Source organism: Balaenoptera borealis (assembly GCF_965194805.1).
Source record: "Balaenoptera borealis genome assembly, chromosome: 5".
Classification (NCBI taxonomy): Eukaryota; Metazoa; Chordata; class Mammalia; order Artiodactyla; family Balaenopteridae; genus Balaenoptera; species Balaenoptera borealis.
In genome coordinates, this window is record NC_138862.1 from 116,645,200 (window position 1) to 116,665,916 (window position 20,717).

At 36.2% G+C, this 20,717-nt stretch overlaps 1 protein-coding gene across 2 annotated transcripts in view; it reads right to left on the bottom strand.

The window, feature by feature from the left end:
* Window positions 1-20,717, bottom strand: part of RNF13 (ring finger protein 13) — a 147,612-nt gene that overhangs the window by 116,013 nt on the left and 10,882 nt on the right. The gene's annotated exons all lie outside the window — the stretch shown is intronic.

Below are 20,717 nucleotides of genomic sequence, written 5' to 3' on the forward strand. Positions count from 1 at the left end.
AGAACTCAATGTTAACCAAATAAGTAACAAAATTCTCATTGGTAAGCCTCAACCAATTGTATAACATACTTCTTAAATGGTGAGAATGAAGTTTACAAAGACAAGGGCCTTTATAATGAATTATTTCATTAAATACCACAAATTCATGTAATAGCAATTTGGATGATGATTGCTGTTGGTAAAGCTCTGGACTTAGAGACTACCAGAGAGACTCACACTGACTCTCTGACACACACTGAAAGAGAAATACCCTTGAATAATTTCTGAACTACCATCTTACAAAGCCATTAATAACAGAGATGAAATAAAGGTGAAAATACATTAAAAATAGATTTATTCCAGAGACAGAAAGTAAATTAGTGGTTGCCTGGGGATGGGAGTAAGAATCAGGGAGAGAGGGGGGACAAATAGAAATGGGAATGACTACTCATGGAAATGGGGTTTCTTTTCGGGATGATGAAAATGTTCTAAAATTAGATTGTGCCAATGATTGCACAACTCTATAAATAAACTAAAAATCACTACACTTTTTACTTTAAATGGGTAAATTTTATGGTGTATATCTCAATAAAGCTGTTTTTAAAATGCACAGATTTGTTGGTATTAGTTTCTTAGGTAAAATACATTTTATAATATAGCTCTGTTGAGAAAAGAGTTAACACAGAAGGCCTGAGACTGCTATCCTTAGAAAGGCCTGCTTGCAAGGTTGGCCCTTCACTGGCATCTGAGAACTTAGATTTCAGGAGGGTTCCCATCATTCTCTGATAAGAAAAGCTCAATGTGCCTAAATTCTGCAAACAATGTGGTTTATGTTGAATACCTACTTTCTTTCTGGGAGTCTGAAACTTTGGTATATGCTAGGTGGAGGGCGCCTACCTGAATAGCCCCCAATATAAACCCTGGGCACTGAATCTCTAATGAGCTCCCCTGCTAGACATTCCACATGTGTCATCATAACTCACTGCTGAGAAATTAAGCATATCCCCTGTGACTCCACTGAGAGAGACTCTTAAAAGCTCACACCTGGTTTTCTCTGGATTTTACCCCATGTGCCTTTTCCCTTTGCCGACTCTGCTTTGTATCTTTTCACTGTAATAAATCATAGTCATGAGTACAATCATATGCTGAGTCCTGTAAGTCCTTCTAGTGAATCACTGAACTTGGGGGTGGTCTTGGGGACCCCCATCATAACCACATCATACAATTTCTAGGTAGAAATCATACCATAAAAACATATAAATCCTTATAAAATAAGGTATAGTTGCTACTAAATTTTGTTAGAAAAAATAAATACACAGTATATTGACCACTGACCTGTTTGGGAAACTTAACCTGAATAAGAACTATGACTTCCCTTGTAAAGTTTTGGAATTCCCAGCTAACTCTAGGGGAGGGAGATGAACTGAGAGTTTAGAGGTGAAATAACTCTTAAGGATAGGAATGATAATAATCACAACAACTATAATTGACCACTTACTAACCAGGCATTGCTCTAAGCATGTTATTGAATTTAAGTCATCTAATCCTAACAACACCCTATAAGGTATCATTTCATAGTTGGGGAAAACTTAGGTCCTATTAAGTAACTTGTCCAAGATCAAATAATGAATAATAGCAGAGCCAGTATTCAAACCCAGGCAATCTGCCTCTGAAGTCTACATGCTAAAGCCCAAATGAAAATAGCATCAATATCCAAGGTTGATGTCTAAAAGGTAGAGTAATGGACCTATGCTTACACGGGTACTCAAGGGCTTCAAACCAATGTTCATGGCACAGCAGCCACTGGAGTATTTACTTCTTTTGGTGTGTGTGTGTGTGTGTGTGTGTGTGTGTGTGTGTGTGTGTGTGTGTGTGTGTGTGTGTACTTAATAATATGCAGTGGGTTTTGATTATGCTTTTTATTGCCTTTTTTAAAATAGCACATTCAGGACTTTTTAAAGTCTCTATTTACAAAACTAATTCTTGTTCACTGTAGAAAATGTGTGAAAAATTAAAATCACTCATAATCACCAAATAAAAGAATAACCAGTGTCCATATTTTGATGTATATAACCTCCCATTCTTTTAGTTATGTGTAAATTCAAATATATATTTAGCAAAATTGGGATACACTATACATGTTGTTTTGTTAACTATTCTCTTCACTTACTGTATTATGAATATTTTTCTAATTTATTACCAAATTTGAAAAAATTAAAACTTTAAAACCCTGTACCATAATATCCCCTCAAGAACCCTTACAGACAGCAGTCCATGAGACCCGCTAGGGCTTTCACCTCTTTCAAACACTATTTTTTTAAAAAATCTATCTCATATACTGGGTTCCCATATATGACTTTGATATACAAAATGAAAACTACTGGTCTAAAACAGGATGTATAATGACCACATGATATTTTGTATAAATGTTCTATAATGGATTTAATGGAATCCCTATTGTTGGAGATTGAATTTGCTTCTTCTTATAAACTCTGTAATAAATACTCTTATAGTTAAACCTTACAGGTACAGCCTTAATTTTTTTTAGATTAAAGTCACAGAAGTGAGTGGTAGTAGTATAACTGTGGTAAGAATTATGAGATCTAGGGCTTCTCTGGTGGCGCAGTGGTTGAGAGTCCGCCTGCCAATGCAGGGGACACGGGTTCGAGCCCTGGTCTGGGAGGATCCCACATGCCGCGGAGCAACTGGGCCCGTGAGCCACAACTACTGAGCCTGAGCGTCTGGAGCCTCTGCTCCGCAACAAGAGAGGCTGCGATAGTGAGAGGCCCGTGCACCGCGATGAAGGGTGGCCCCCACTCGCCGCAACTGGAGAAAGCTCTCACACAGAAACGAAGACCCAACACAGCCAAAAATAAAAATAATAAATAAATAATACATAAAAAATAAAAAAAAAAAAAGAATTATGAGATCTAGTATTAGACACACCTAAGTTTATATCTCAGCACTGCCACATCTAACAGTGTGATTTTGAGGCAAAATTATTAAATTGCTTCATCTGTAAAAGCAGATTATTTAGGATTTAAAAGACAACTGTGGTGAATAAATACAAAAATGCATATAAGGACTTAACACAACAGTGAAATACAGGAGGAAAAGAGTTTGGGTGGTGATGCCAGTAGATGAGAGAAAATACAGAAGGAGAACTACAGTTAGTGGAAGTGAGAGCAATTTGGGAATTTTTTCACTTAATGTTTGTAAAACATTCTAGTGGACATGTAAACAGTGATAAACAGAAGTCAGGAGCTCTACCAAGGCATAAGAGAGATTTAGGAATCATCAACAAATAGGTGATAACTAAAGTGATCTTAATGTAAAAGTAAAAATTAAAAAGAGAAGAGGGCTAAAGAAAACTCTGATTATCTAAATTTAAGTAGAAAGGGAAAGCAGAGAAAAGAAAGAGAGAAAGATTGATTTCACAAAAGCCAAGAAAAAAAAAGAACTTTAAAATGAATGTGGGGGAAGGAAGGCAGTTAGTCAACAGAAGTAAATGTTGGAGAAGATGCAAAAAGGTCTACAATTTTCACATTTTAAGAGTCTGTCCAGGGAATTCTCTCACGGTCCAGTGGTCAGGACTCCGCGCTTTCACTGCTGAGGGCCCGGGTTTGACCACTGGTCGGGGAACTAAGATCCCACATGCCGCGCAGTGTGGCAAAAAAGAAAAATTGTTTAAAAAAAGAAAAAGAGTCTGTCCAAACTAAACAATTTGAATTTCCAGTAATCGAACAGGTGCCCTTGCTCTTGCTCTGATCAACTCACTGTTTCAAGAATGCACCCTGCTGTTGCCAGCACTAAATCTTCATTCGTGTATTATCCAGAAAATAAAATATACTCTACCTACAAAGAAAAATTTAGGGAAAAACTATGAATCTTATAAAATTGCATGCAAAATTTTATGTATGTATAGATACATGCAGTTTCTTGAAAAAGGTCCATGGTTGTTAATGCAGTCTCCAAAAAAAGCACAATAGGGTTTTTTTTTGTTGTTAAATCTTCCCTCCTCCAAGAAGTTTTCTGGAAGGAAAGGTTAACAAGCTTAAATCCTTTGTTACTTTCTCCCAGCACTTAAACTACTGGGTTGGGATAAATATAGACTGTCAACTGTATCACTAGGCAACATTATTTATTGTAAAAATGACTTTCTAATTGGTGAAAACTGTAAAAATCCTTGAGAGACACCAAGCAGGTTTCTAGAGATGTATCCATTGCCACCATCTCTGATCATATCTAATTTTGCCTTCTATTTGACAAAATTCTACTACTAATTATAAACAAACATTTTATATGAAATTAGCTACTTGACTCTGTCTAAAGGGTTTTCCAACTGGCAAATTCTCATTCTACTTTCCATCATTCAATATCACCTAAGATGTATTCTTGCCAAAATTATTTTAACCCAGTTCTAACAAGCCTTTAGCTCTAACTTCAAGTTTACAAGAAATACATGGAATAGAATTAAATAAGTAAAATAAGGTGGATGTGTTACTTGAGGGCATTGCACCAATTTCTATAAAATTAAATGGAATAAACAAAACAGTATAGGGGGACAGAATGGGAGAACAGCATGAGACTGTTGTACATTAAAAGAGATAAAAAACATTACATCCAAATGCCAAACACAGGTTCAAGCAAACCAACAATAAAAATACAATTTAGGAACAAGAGGGACAATGTGAATGTAGTCTAGATAGTACATAAATTTTTTTAAATAATTGTTGATTTTCTTAGGTATGATGACAGTTTTGTGGTCATACGAGAAAGTCCCTATTTCTAGAGCTGCCTACTGAAATGCTTAGGAATGAAATGTCATGATATCTGTAATTTACTTTAAAATTCTCCAGCCAAAAAAAATAAATAAACCAAAACACTAATCAACGTTAAATCTAGGAGAAGATTATATTGAGGTTCATTATACTATTTCTCTACTTTTCTAGATGTTTGATAATTTGTATAATAAGTTTTATTAATTCAGTGAAGAAATAACTGTTTTAACTCTTCAGTGACCTTTTTTTAGAAGGCCTTCAGCCTCATTTTTTTTAATATGGTATAATACACACAACATAAAATTTACCATTTTAAACATTTTTAAGTGTAAAGTTTAGGTTAGTGACATTAACTACATTCAAATTGTTGTGCAACCATCACCACCATCCATCTGCAGAACTTTCTCCTCTTCCCAAAGTGAAACTCTGTACCCATTAAATACTAATGTCCCATTCCCCCTCCCCCTAGCCTCCAAGCAACCACTATTCTACTTTCTATCTCTATGAATTTGACTACTCTATATCAGGTGACTGATATAAGTGGAATCACTTTATGTCTATTTATGTCTGGCTTATTTCACTTAGCATGTCTTTAAGATTCACCCACATTGTAGAATATGTCAGAATTTCCTTCTTTTTTCAGGCTGAATAATATTCCATTATATGTACTTACCACATTTTGTTTATCCACTTATCCATCAATGGATGCTTTGGTTGCTGCCACCTTTTCGCTACTGTGAACAATGCTGCTTTGAACATGAGTGTACAAATATCTGAGTCCCTGCTTCTTTTGGGTATATATCCAGAAGTGAAATTGCTGGATTATATGGTAATTCTATATTCAATTTATTTGAGGAATCACATACCATTTTCCACAACAGCTGCACCTTTTACATTCCCACCAGCAATACACAAGGGTTCCAATTTCTTCATATCCTCAACAGCACTTCTTATTTTCTGTTTGATAACAGCCATAGTAATGGATATAAAGTGGTATCTCATTGTGGCTTTGATTTGCACTTCTCTAATGATTAGTGATGCTGACCTCTTTTCATATGCTTATTAGCCTTTTGTATATCTTCAATGGAGAAATAATTATTCAAATCCATTGCCCATTTTTTAAATTGAAGTATAGTTGATTTACAGTGTTGTGTTAGTTTCTAGTACAGCAAAGTGATTTGGATGTGTGTGTGTGTGTGTATGTATATTCTTTTTTCAGATTATTTTCCATTATAGGTTATTACAAGATAGTGAATATAGTTTGCTGTATAGCCCTATACCGTATGACCTTGTTGTTTATCTATTTTATATATAGTAGTGTGTATATGTTAATCCCAAACTCTTAAGTTATCCCTCCCCCCTCTACCTTTCCCTTTTGGTAACCATAAGTTTGTTTTCTATGTCTTTGAGTCTATTTCTGTTTTGTAAATAAGTTCATTTGTATCATTTTTTTTTTTAGATTCCACATATAAGTGATATATGATATCTGTCTTTCTCTGACTTACTTCACTTAGTATGATAATCTCTAGGTCCATCCATGTTGCTGCAAATGGCATTAATTCATTCTTTTTCTGGCTGAGTAATATTCCATTTGTGTGTGTGTGTGTGTGTGTATACATATACATATATATATATATATATATGTATACACACACACACACACACACACACACACACACACCACATCTTCATTATCCATTCATCTGTCGATGACACTCAGGTTGCTTCCATGTCTTGTCCTTTGCCCATTTTTAATCGGGTGGTGGTTATTGTTGAGTTTTGAAAGTTCTTTATATATTCTGCATATATTTCCCTTATGATATATATGATTAAAAAATATTTTCACCAATTCCATGGGTTGTCTTTTCACTCTGCATAGTGTCCTTCGATACCCAAGTTTTTAATTTTGAGGAACCAACTCTTGATTTTGTTAATTTTCTACTGGCCTTGTGAATTTGAGAACCTTTAAACTGGGGCTGGTACATGTGGTTATCCATATGGCTTAAAGGCACAGATGCCAGTTACTCATCTAATGCTGTTCTGGTAATTGCAAAATTTAAAAACTTCCCCAAGCAGCAGAGTAAATCCTAACCTCACATTTAAGTTTGTGACAATACCATGCAACTCATCTACACAAAACTACATTTTAAACTTCATTTTACAGATGCGGATGCATTTAGTAAGTGTTTAAGACCAACATTACTTTCAGGAATTTGCCTTCCAAATAATCTTTAATTCTGAAGGTGACTCACATTCTGACATCAGCTAGTTCAGTACCAAATAACACTCATAAAACAGCTAACCATCGCCATAAGAAAGCCTCTGAATAAGCTCATATTCCATTGGTTCTCAAGCTACTTTTGTGTATCACTGGGATTTCAAAAACTTGACCAAAATGCCCCACTGCTAAAATAATGGTAATCTTTTCCTAATTTGAAAAAAGATTTAATAGGTAGTAATTTCGATTTATTTTTCTCCATAAATGTATCTTATACTACAAAACACATCAAAAAAATATGTACTATAGAAAGCATTAACAGAAAAAATACCTGAACAGCTAGTTAACTATTTTAGTGTAAAATTTATAATAGCCAAATCACATTGCATTTAATAGATGGTTTTTTTTTTTACAAATGTGCTCATGGTCATGTATGTTTATTACATATATAGGGTACTATAAAATTTCCTCCAAAACAGTGTTCTCAATTCATACAAGTGAATATATCAATAACTTCATAGTACTCCTTAAAAAGCATCATGATTTCCAAGAGTTCAACTGAGAACTACTAATATATACTACACTTAAGTTTCCATAAAGCACAGTTTTTTTTGGTTTTTTTTTGCTTTTAAGTATTTGTTTATTTATTTATTTATGACTGTGTTGGGTCTTTGCTTCTGTGTGAGGGTTTTCCCTAATTGTGGCAAGCAGGGGCCACTCTTCATCGTGGTGCGCGGGCCTCTCACTATCGCAGCCTCTCTTGTTGTGGAGCACAGGCTCCAGACGTGCAGGCTCAGTAATTGTGGCTCACGGGCCCAGCTGCTCCGTGGCACATGGGATCTTCCCAGACCAGGGCTCGAACCCGTGTCCCCTGCATTGGCAGGCAGATTCTCAACCACTGCACCACCAGGGAAGCCCAAGCATAGTTTTTAATGCTTTTAAAGAAACGGTTGAGAGACTGTCATGAGGAAAAGTGAAAAAAAAAAACGACAACAGGGCTTAACTTTTTAAGCAAAAATAAGATACCCAACAGTTCTTTGCAAGGAAACTGAAGGTTGCCCAGCTAATTTCTCTAACATGAAGCCATCTAAACTAAAAAAAAGCCTCATCTAAGATGTTTTACTTTTACTGTCAACCAATTTTTTTCAGATTCCACAACAATTTGATTCTTCCAACAAATGAAATAAGCAAAATTTTAATTTTACAAGGTTAGCAAACAAGTTTCTCCAAAACATCAATTCTTTCCAACCTCTGAGACTCATACAAACTATTCCCAATGTTTAGTGTGTACCCTGATCCCAAAACCAGACAAGGACAACACACACGCAAAAAAAATTATAGGCCAGTATCTCTGATGAACATAGATACAAAATCCTCAACAAAATACTAGCAAACTGAATACAACAACACTTTAAAGGATAATCATAATCAAGTAGAATTTATTTCAGGGATGCAAGGACAGTTCAACATTCACAAATCAGTGTGATACATGACATTAACAAATGAAGATAAAAACCATTTGATCATTTCAACAGATGCAGAAAAAGCATTTGACAAGATTGAACACCCATTTATGTAAAAACTCTCAATAAAATGGGTATAGAAGCAATGTACCTCAACATAATAAAGGCCATATACAACAAACCCACAACTAACATCACACTCAACAGTGAAAAACTGAAAGCTATCCCTCTAAATTGTGGAATAAGACAAGGATGCCCACTCTTGCCACTCTTATTCAACATAGTACTGGAAGTCCTAGCCAGAGCAATTAGGCAAGAAAAAGAAATAAAAGGCATCCAAATTGAAAGAAGTAAAACTGTCACTAATTGCAGATGACATGATTTTATATATAAAAAACCCTAGGGGACTTCCCTGGCAGTCCAGTGGTTAAGACTTCACCTTCCAATGGAGGGGGTGCAGGTTCGATCCTGGTTGGGGAGCTAAGATCCCACATGCCTCACGGCCAAAAAACCAAACCATAAAACAGAAGCCGTATTGTAACAAATTCAATAAAGACTTAAACAATGGTCCACATCAAAAAAAAAAAAAATCTTAAAAAAATACCCTAAAGACTCCACCAAAAAACTATTAAAAATAATGAACTAATACATTAAAGTTGCAGAGTACAAAATCAATATGTGAAAATCTACTGCACTTCTATACACTAAAAACAAATTAGCAGAAAGAGAAATTAAGAAAACAATCCAATTTACAAACACAACAAAAAGAATAAAATACCTAGGAATAAATTTAACCAAGAAAGCGAAAGACCTGTACACTGAAAAACACTGTTGAATGAAACTGTAGACACAAAGAAATGAAAATATATTCCATGCTCATGGACTGAAAGAATTAACACTGTTAAAAGGTTCATATTATCTAAAGCAGTCTTCAGATTCAATGCAATCTCTATCAAATCCCAAGGATATTTTTCACAGAAATAGAACAAAAAAATCCTAAAATTATATGGAACCACAAAAGACTGCAAATAGCCAAAGCAATTCTGAGTAAAAGAACAAAGCTGGAGACATCACGCTCCCTAATTTCAAATTATAATACAAAGCTATAGTAACCAAACAGTACTGACAGAAAAACAGACATAGATTAATGGAACAGAGCTGAGAGCCCAAGAACAACTCCATACCTACATGGACAATTAATTTATGACAAAGGATCAGAGAACCAAAATGGAGAAAAGATAGTCTCTTCAATAAATGTTGGGAAAACCAGATAGCCATATAGAAAAAAATGAAACTAGACCACTATCTCATACCATACACAAAAATCATCTCAAAATAGATTAAAGACTTAATGTAAGACCTAAAACCATAAAACTCAACAGAAGAAAACATAGGCACTGCACTGTTTAATATCACCCTTAGCAATATCTTTCTGAGTATGTCTCCTCAGGCAAACGAAACAAACAAAAACAAATGGTACTACATCAAACTAAAAAGCTTCTGCACAGCAAAGGAAATCACCTATAAAATGAAAAGACAACCTAGTGAATGGGAAAATATATTTGCAAATCATACGTCAGATGAGGGGTTAATATACAAAATATATAAAGAACTCATAAAACTCAAAAGCAAAAAACCAAACAACCCAATGTAAAAATGAGCACAGGATCTGAAATGTCAATTTTCCAAAGAAGACACACAGATGGCCAAAAGGCACTGAAAAGATAATCAACATCACTATTAGGGAAGTGCAAATCAAAACCACAATGAGGAGACTACGAACCAAGATGGCGGAGTAGAAGGACGTGCTCTCACTCCCTCTTGCAAGAATATCAGAATCACAACTAGCTGCTGGACAATCATCGACAGGAAGACACTGGAACTCACCAAAAAAGATACCCCACATCCAAAGACAAAGGAGAAGCCACAATAAGAAGGTAGGAAGGGCACAATCACAGTAAAATCAAATCCCGTAACTGCTGGGTGGGTGACTCACAGACTGCAGAACACTTATACCACAGAAGTCCACCCACTGGAGTGAAGGTTCTGAGCCCCACGTCAGGCTTCCCAACCTGGGGGTCCGGCAAAGGGAGGAGGAATTTCTAGAGAATCAGATTTTGAAGCCTAGTGGGATTTGATTGCAGGACTTCGACAGGACTGGGGGAAATAGAGACTCCACTCTTGGAGAGCACACACAAAGTAGTGCGCGCATCGGGACCCAGGGGAAGGAGCAGTGACCCCAGGGGAGACTGAACCAGACCTACCTGCTAGTGTTGGAGGGTCGCATGCAGAGGGGGGTGGCGGCTGTGGCTCACCATGGCGACAAGGACACTGGCAGCAGAAGTTTGGGAAGTACTCCTTGGTGTGAGCCCTCCCAGAGTCTGTCATTAGCCCCACCAAAGAGCCCAGGAAGGCTCCAGTGTTGGGTTGCCTCAGGCCAAACAACCAACAGGGAAGGAAGCCAGTCCCACCCATCAGCAGTCAAGCGAATTAAAGTTTTACTGAGCTCTGCCCACCAGAGCAACAGTAAGCTCTACCCACCACCAGTCTCTCCCATCAGGAAACTGACACAAGCCTCTTAGATAGCCTCATCCACCAGAGGGAAGACAGCAGAAGAAAGAAGAACTAAAATCCTGCAGCCTGTGGAACAAAAACCACATTCACAGAAAAATAGACAAGATGAAAAGACAGAGGGTTATGTACCAGATGAAGGAACAAGATAAAACCCCACAAAAACAACTAAATGAACTGGAGATAGGCAACTTTCCAGAAAAAGAATTCAAAATAATGATGGTGAAGATGATCCAGGACCTCGGAAAAAGAATAGAGGCAAAGATCAAGAAGACGCAAGAAATGTTTAACAAAGACCTAGAAGAATTAAAGAACAAACAAACAGAGATGAACAATACAATAACTGAAATGAAAACTACACTAGAAGGAATCAACAGCAGAATAACTGAGGCAGAAAAACGGATAAGTGACCTGGAAGACAGAATGGTGGAATTCACTGCTGTGGAACAGACTAAAGAAAAAAGAATGAAAAGAAATGAAGACAACCTAAGAGACCTCTGGGACAACATTAAACGCAACAACATTCTCATTAGGTGTCCCAGAAGAAGAAGAGAGAGAGAAAGCACCCGAGAAAATATCTGAAGAGATTATAGTTGATAACTTCCCTAACATGGGAAAGGAAATAGTCACCCAAGTCCAGGAAGCGCAGCGAGTCCCATACAGGATAAACCCAAGGAGAAACACACCGAGACACACAGTAATGAAATTGGCAAAAGTTAAAGACAAAGGAAAATTATTGAAAGCAGCAAGGGAAAAATGACAAATAACACACAAGGGAATTCCCATAAGGTAAACAGCTGATTTCTCAGCAGAAACACTACAAGCCAGAAGGGAGTGGCATGATATACTTAAAGTGATGAAAGGGAAGAAACTACAACCAAGATTACTCTACCCAGCAAGGATCTCATTCAGATTCGATGGAAAAATCAGCTTTACAGACAAGCAAAAGCTAAGAAAATTCAGCACCACAAAACCAGCTCTACAACAAATGCTAATGGAACTTCTCTAAGTGGGAAACACAAGAGAAGAAAAGGACCTACAAAAACAAACCCAAAACAATTAAGAAAATGGTCATAGGAACATACATATCGATAATTACCTTAAACGTGAATGCATTAAATGCTCCAACCAAAAGACAAAGGCTCACCCAATGGATACAAAAACAAGACCCGTCTATGTACTATCTACAAGAGACCCACTTCACATCTAGGGACACATACAGACTTAAAGTGAGGGGATGGAAAAAGATATTCCATGCAAATGGAAACCAAAAGAAAGCTGGAGTAGCAACACTCATATCAGATAAAATAGACTTGAAACTAAAGAATGTTACAAGAAACAAGGAAGGACACTACATAATGATCAAGGGATCAATCCAAGAAGAAGATATAACATTTATAAATATATATGCACCCAACATAGGAGCACCTCAATACATAAGGCAACTGCTAACAGCTCTAAAAGAGAAAATCGACAGTTAACACAATAATACTGGGGGACTTTCACACCTCACTTACAGCAATGGACAGATAATCCAAAATGAAAATAAATAAGGAAACAGAAGCTTTAAATGACACTATAGACCAGATAGATTTAATTGATATTTATAGGATATTCCATTCAAAAACAGCAGATTACACTTTCTTCTCAAGTGCGCATGGACCACTCTCCAGGATAGATCACATCTTGGGTCATAAATCAAGCCTCAGTAAATTTAAGAAAATTGAAATCATATCAAGCATCTTTTCTGACCACAACGCTATGAGATCAGAAATGAAATACAGGGAAAAAAAGTAAAAAACACAAACACAAGGAGGCTAAACAATACGTTACTAAATACCCAAGAGATCACTGAAGAAATCAGAGAGGAAATCAATATATACCTAGAAACAAATGGCAATGAAAACGACGATCCAAAACCTATGGGATGCAGCAAAAGCAGTTCTAACAGGGAAGTTTACAGCAACACAAGCCTACCTCAAGAAACAAGAAAAGTCTCAAATAAACAATCTAACCTTACACCTAAAGGAACTAGAGAAAGAAGAACAAGCAAAACCCAAAGTTAGCAGAAGGAAAGAAATCATAAAGATCAGAGCAGAAATAAATGAAATAGAAACAAAGAAAACAATAGCAAAGATCAATAAAACTAAAAGCTGGTTCTTTGAGAAGATAAACAAACTTGATAAACCATTACCAGACTCATCAAGAAAAAGAGGGAGAGGACTCAAGTCAATAAAATCAGAAATGAAAAAGGAGAAGTTACAACAGACACCGCAGAAATACAAAGCATCCTAAGAGACTACTACAAGCAATTCTATGACAATAAAATGGACAACCTGGAGGAAATGGTCAAATTCTTAGAAAGGTATAACTTTCCAAGACTGAACCAGGAAACAATAGAAAATATGAACAGACCAATCACAAGTAATGAAATTGAAACTGTGATTAAAAATCTTCCAACAAACAAAAGTCCATGACCAGATGGCTTCACAGGTGAATTCTATCAAACATTTAGAGAAGAGCTGACACCCATCCTTCTCAAACTCTTCCAAAAAATTGCAGAGGAAGGAACACTCCCAAACTCATTCTATGAGGCCACCATCACCCTGATACCAAAACCAGACAAAGATACTACAAAAAAAGAAAATTATAGACCAGTATCACTGATGACTATAGATGCAAAAATCCTCAACAAAATACTAGCAAACAGAATCCAACAACACATTAAAAGGATCATACACCACGATCAAGTGGGATTTATCCCAGGGATGCAAGGATTCTTCAATATACATAAATCAATGCGATACATCATATTAACAAATTGAAGAATAAAAACCATATGATCATCTCAATAGATGCAGAAAAAGCTTTTGACAAAATTCAACACCTACTTATGATAAAAACTCTCCAGAAAGTGGGCATAGAGGGAACCTACCTCAACATAATAAAGGCCATATACCACAAACACACAGCACACATCATTCTCAATGGTGAAAAATTGAAAGCATTTCCTCTAAGATCAGGAACAAGACAAGGATGTCCACTCTCACCGCTATTATTCAACATAGTTCTGGAAGTCCTAGCCATGGCAATCAGAGAAGAAAAAGAAATAAAAGGAATGCAAATTGGAAAAGAAGAAGTAAAACTGTCACTGTTTGCAGATGACATCATACTATACATAGAGAATCCTAAAGATACCACCAGAAAACTACTAGAGCTAATCAATGAATTTGGTAAAGTTGCAGGATACAAAATTAATGCACAGAAATCTCTTGCATTCCTATACACTAATGATGAAAAATCTGAAAGAGAAATAAAGGAAACACTCTCATTTACCATTGCAACCAAAAGAATAGAATACCTAGGAATAATCCTACTTAGGGAGACAAAAGACCTGTATGCAGAAAACTATAAGACACTGATGAAAGAAATTAAAGATGATACCAACAGATGGAGAGATATACCATGTTCTTGGATTGGAAGAATCAATATTGTGAAAATGACTATACTACCCAAAGCAATCTACAGATTCAATGCAATCCCTATCAAACTACCAATGGCATTTTTTACAGAACTAGAACAAAAAATCTTAGAACTTGTATGGAGACACAAAAGACCCCAAATAGCCAAAGCAGTCTTGAGGGAAAAAAACAGAGCTGGAGGAAACAGATGTCCTGACTTCAGACTATACTACAAAGCTGCAGTAATCAAGACAATATGGTTCTGGCACAAAAACAGAAATATAGATCAATGGAACAAGATAGAAAGCCCAGAGATAAACCAATGCACCTATGGTCAACTAATCTATGACAAAGGAGGCAAGGATATACAATGGAGAAAAGACAGTCTCTTCAATAAGTGGTGCTGGGAAAACTGGACAGCTACATGTTAAAGAATGAAATTAGCACACTCCCTAACACCATACACAAAAATAAACTTAAAATGGATTCGAGATCTAAATGTAAGACCGGACACTATAAAACTCTTAGAGGAAAACATAGGAAGAACACTCTTTGACATAAATCTCAGCAAGATCTTTTTTGATCCACCTCCTAGAGTAATGCAAATAAAAACAAAAATAAACAAATGGGACCTAAAGAAACTTCAAAGCTTTTGCACAGCAAAGGAAACCATAAACAAGACGAAAAGACAACCCTCAGAATGGGAGAAAATATTTGCAAACGAATCAATAGACAAAGGATTAATCTCCAAAATATTTAAACAGCTCATGCAGCTCAATATTAAAGAAACAAACAACCCAATCCAAAAATGGGCAGAACACCTAAATAGACATTTCTCCAAAGAAGACGTACAGATGGCCAAGAAGCACATGAAAAGATGCTCAACATCACTAATAACTAGAGAAATGCAAATCAAAACTACAATGAGGTATCACCTCACACCAGTTAGAATGGGCATCATCAGAAAATCTACAAACAACAAATGCTGGAGAGGGTATGGAGAAAAGGGAACCCTCTTGCACTGTTGGTGGGAATGTAACTTGATATAGCCACTATGGAGAACAGTACGGAGGTTCCTTAAATAACTAAAAATAGAATTACCATATGATCCAGCAATCCCACTACTGGGCATATACACAGAGAAAACCATAATTCAAAAAGACACATGCACCCCAATGTTCACTGCAGCACTATTTACAATAGCCAGGTCATGGAAACAACCTAAATGCCCATCGACAGACAAATGGATAAAGAAGATGTGGTACATATATACAATGGAATATTACTCAGTCATAAAAAGAAACGAAATTGGGTCATTTGTTGAGACGTGGATGAATGTAGAGACTGTCATACAGAGTGAAGTAAGTCAGAAAAAGAAAAACAAATATCATATATTAACGCATGTATGTGGAACCTAGAAGAATGGTACAGATGAACCGGTATGCAGGGCAGAAGTTGAGACACAGATGTAGAGAACAAACGTATGGACACCAAGGAGGGAAAGCCGCGGGGGGGTGGGGATGGTGGCGTGATGAATTGGGCGATTGGGATTGACATGTAAACACTGATATGTATAAAATTGATGACTAATAAGAACCTGCTATATAAAAAAATAAATAAAATTAAATTAAAAAATTTAAAAAAAACTAATACTAAACTTTCTTTGGGTTATTTGTATGGAAATATGTTAATATAAATGTTTCAGACATTACACGAAATTCCTAAAAGTCTTATATGTTCTGGTATAATGTTATAAGTCATAATTTTAGTTATTTTTTTTAAATGTATATCTCAGAAATAACTAAGTTTCCTTGTCAATTGCATTACTATGAACTTCTATCAAATCTTTAACCGTGGTCATTCTTAAGTCTTTTGTCATTTACAGACAGTTCTGGGTGTACTCTGATGCTTTTGCAAAAATGCTCCTATAAAAGGTTTTCATCTTCAAGAAGGAATTCATGGAAAAGACTCCGACAAGCACAGGTTTCTGGTAACTGACTATACTGCTGAACTGAATGAATAAGCATTTTCAGAACTCTAATGCAAAACTGATGAATTCATAAAAGTGCCAGCAAAAGATCAAGATGAAAAAAAAATTAATTACACGGGACTGAGTGAACTGATGAGGATGATTATAATTTTTGTGACTTTCTGTTTGAATAGAAAAAAAAAAAAAGACTATGCAGTAGCTGGAAACCATAAAAATAGAATGCCCTGCATAAATATTTTTGCTTTACCTTAATACTGAATAAAGTATCATAAAGCATTTCATTCAGAAAAAAAAAAAAAACCACAATGAGGTAACAACTCACACCCATTAGAATGGCTATTATCAAAAAGGCAAGAAATACTAAGTGTTGGTGAGGATGTGGAGAAAAGTGAACCCTCAAACACTGTTACTGGGAATGTAAATTGATGCAGCCACTATGGAAAACAGTATGGAGAGGCCTCAAAAAATTAAGAAGAGAACTACCACATGATCCAGCTACTCCACTTCTGGATGTTTATCCAAAGAATATGAAAACACTAACTCAAAAAGATATATGCACCTCTATGTTCATTGCAGCATTATTTACAATAACCAAGCTATGAAACAACCTAAATGTCTATCAACAGATGGATAAAAAAGATGCGGTAAACACACAGAATGTTGCTTGGCCATTAAAAAACGATGAAATCTTGCCATTTACATGACACACATAGACTCTGAGGGTATTATGCTAAGTGAAATAAGTCAGAGAGAAAAAGACAAATACCATATGATTTCATTCATATGTGGATTATAACAAAACTAACTAAATAAATAAAGGAACAAACCAAACCAAACAAAAACACGTAGATATGGAGAACAGATTAGTGGTTACCAGAGTGGAAGGGGGTTGAGGGAGGGCAAAATGGGTAAAGAGGTCAAATACACGGTGACAGATGGAAACCAAACTTTCAGTGGTGAGCACGCTGTAGTGTATACAGAGATCGAAACATAATGTATACATGAAACTTAAATGTTATAAACCAATGTTACCTCAATTTAAAAATACATATATCAAACATAATTGAATCAAGGATATTTCTACCGTTAAGTGGCAAAGGTCATGCCCTGTTCTTCCCCAAAATATAGCCTCCCTCGTCCTTATGCAGACATAGGCAATGAGTTACCCTTTTTGATATTAAACTTTATTGAGCATTATGCATTAAAGTAGAATTAATATATTTTTGCATGTGCATATAATGTAATTCTCTACAACAATGAAAACAAATGACAGCTATATGACCAATATAGATGAATTTCCCAAGAATAACCCTAAGCAAAAGAAGCAAGTCACAAAGAATGCAAATACTACGATTCCACACACATAAAGCTCTTTAAAAGGCAAAACAGATATTATGTAGAGATTCACAATTAAGAGGTAAAAATGTAAAGAAAAATGAGGAAGTTATCATCATAAAAATCAAGATAGTGATTACCTTGAGGGTAAGAAAGGTAAGGAAGGGGAGTGTGACCAGAGAAAAGGTGCTTCTGGGATGCCAGCAATATTCCACATCTTGACCTGAGCTGTGATGAGATGGGAGTTTGCATTATAATTGTTCTTTAAACCATACACAAATGTTTTACGCATTTTCTCCATCTATGATAGTTAACTATTTTCAAAAGGAAAAAAAAATAAGAATAAAGCAGCCTGTCACTCAAAACAAGATTTTTTTGTTTTGTTTTTCTGACTACATGGAGATATGAAAGCTAGCAAGCAGGAGCCTGCCAAGATCACACACAACACACTAAGCGAGTCAACAAATAAGCAACTGTTAAAAACCAGACTCATGTTCAATGCCAGAGTTCTATCTTCTCATTCAGTGGACATGAGATGGGATCTAGCAATAGGTATTAAGTATATAGCACATACCCAGGGGCTTGCGGTAAAAATAAATGTTCCCACGTCCCTCCCCTGGAGATTCAGACAGGAAGCCTATAACTTTACTTTTTAAAAATGTCCCCTAGTCACTATGATCAAGCCAAATTTGGAAAACACTGCTCTCGACCACAGATTGGCAAATGGTATACCAAGTCATTATTCATAAACTTCTTATAAGTCAAAGAGGGGTGGGGTAGAGGGTCAAATTAGAGCAAGGAAAAAAAGAGAGGGAGAGAAATAGGAACGTTAACAAAAATACACATCATAATTCTCTCAAATACCACTGCTGTCACCAGTGCCATAGGTTGTCAACCCCAGCAAGAAGCCATGCAGCAAATAAGGAAAAGACAATTGACAATGAATTGCTTTCATAATATTAGAATCTTAAGCATCATTTAGGGAAACATGCCAGAAAATTCTGGTTTTCTAGGTTATCAAAAATATCATGCCCAGTGTACTTCAAAGTATCAATCTCCTGAACCACAATTTTTTTTATGATGCTTCACACAAAACTCAGTACCACCATCAGTACCACTATAAATAAATTGGTACAGAACTTATCAATTTGGAGCCAGGCACTCTGTTAAGCATCTGATGTGAATGTTCCTCCGTCTAATCCTCAGAACAACCTTGTCAAGTAAAACAAAAACAAACAAACAAAAAACAATGCAGGGAAAAAGTAACTTTTTCCCATATCATTCCAGTTTTCCTATTTTAGGGGACTCAAGTTCTACATGTAAGTACCAGAATAAATGAACCAATTCCCTTACCCATTATCCCCACCCCCATCTCTTTTTCTTTAAGTTATGCATAATTTCTGAACAAAAAGCTGAGCATGCCCAATGCCCCATACACAGTTTGGGTGTTAAGCATGACATTTAGCCTACTATATTAATGGTGGAACAGTATGGGGTGCTAGATCAAGTTATGCCATTCCCACTGATGATTACAACTGTTTCTTTAAAGTGTCACCCCAAGACTCTGTTCCTGGCCTCTTTTCTGTATATTAACATTAAAAATATTTCACGTATACATTAAAAAGATGCATAAATACTATGAAACAAAGCAATTTGTTAACATGTACATGTAAACTCTGGGTGGTGGACTCTCTATTTTTTTTTATATTTTCTGCATATTTCAGAATAAACAATTAAAACTTTCTAAAGTCTATTTCATTTTATATAACATATAGCAAACAAAAACCTAGAAGAAAACACACAGAAATCTTAACAGAAATCTGTTCCACCTACTCAAGTTCTCTAAGCATGCATTACTCTCATACAAAAACAAAAAACAAAAAAACAATGTTTTCTTAATGAGCAAGCCACAAGGTTTTATAATTCACAAGTCTATTCACAATCTGGAGAAGATGAAATTATTTCTTCTTAAGTGAAGTGTGCAATAAAAAACTGGTGAAAAAAAGGGCAGATCTTCAGCTATGAGTTAAATCCAAGCCATCATTTTCTCTCTTTAAGCACTCAATTACACTCAAAAGATTCCATCCTACACTACAGTCCTCATAGTTATCATTATTGCTGTAAAGGTCAGATGCAGCAGCCATGTGGGCTCCCAGGCATTTGGGTCAATTGGCAAGATATCACAATCTGTCAGAGATGATACCTTTATTAATTATGATGCCATGGATTACTAGCATCGCCCTTCCGTTGGTAAAGAACTCAGCACTGCGCTCAGGTTCAAAGGCATGACCAAAGCAATACCAAAACCTCAAATTTTTAGGTCTATTTCCTGGAACCACTCTAGGCACCAACTCTATATCAACAGTTCAATCAGGAAAGAGAAACTATAGTAAATTAAACAGAGTGTTTAACACAAACAATAATTAAACTATGATAGGATAGTAACTATAAAGATATAATGAGGGGTGGCAAGAGGCAAGAGAGAGGGATTCCAAAGGGGCATGAGGAAACCTCTGGGAGCAATAGATATGTTCATTAACTTCATTATGGTGACGGTTTCAGAGTTATATAAATATGGCAAAGCTAATAAGCATAAACTTTAAATATGTACAGTCTGGGACTTCTCTGGTGGTCCAGTGGTAAAAAATCCACCTTCCAATGCAGGGGACACGGGTTCGAACCCTGGTCAGGGAACTAAGACCCCACGCGCCACGGGGCAACTAAGCCCGCACGCCACAACTACAGAGCCCACAGGCGCTGGAGCCCGCACGCCACAACCAGAGAGAGAAAACCCGTATGCCACAACTAGAGAGAAGCCCGCGTGCCTCAACGAAGAGCCCACGCGCTGTAACTAAGACCCGATGCAGCCAAAAATAAATAAATATGTACAGTTTATTATATGCCAATTGTAAGTCAATA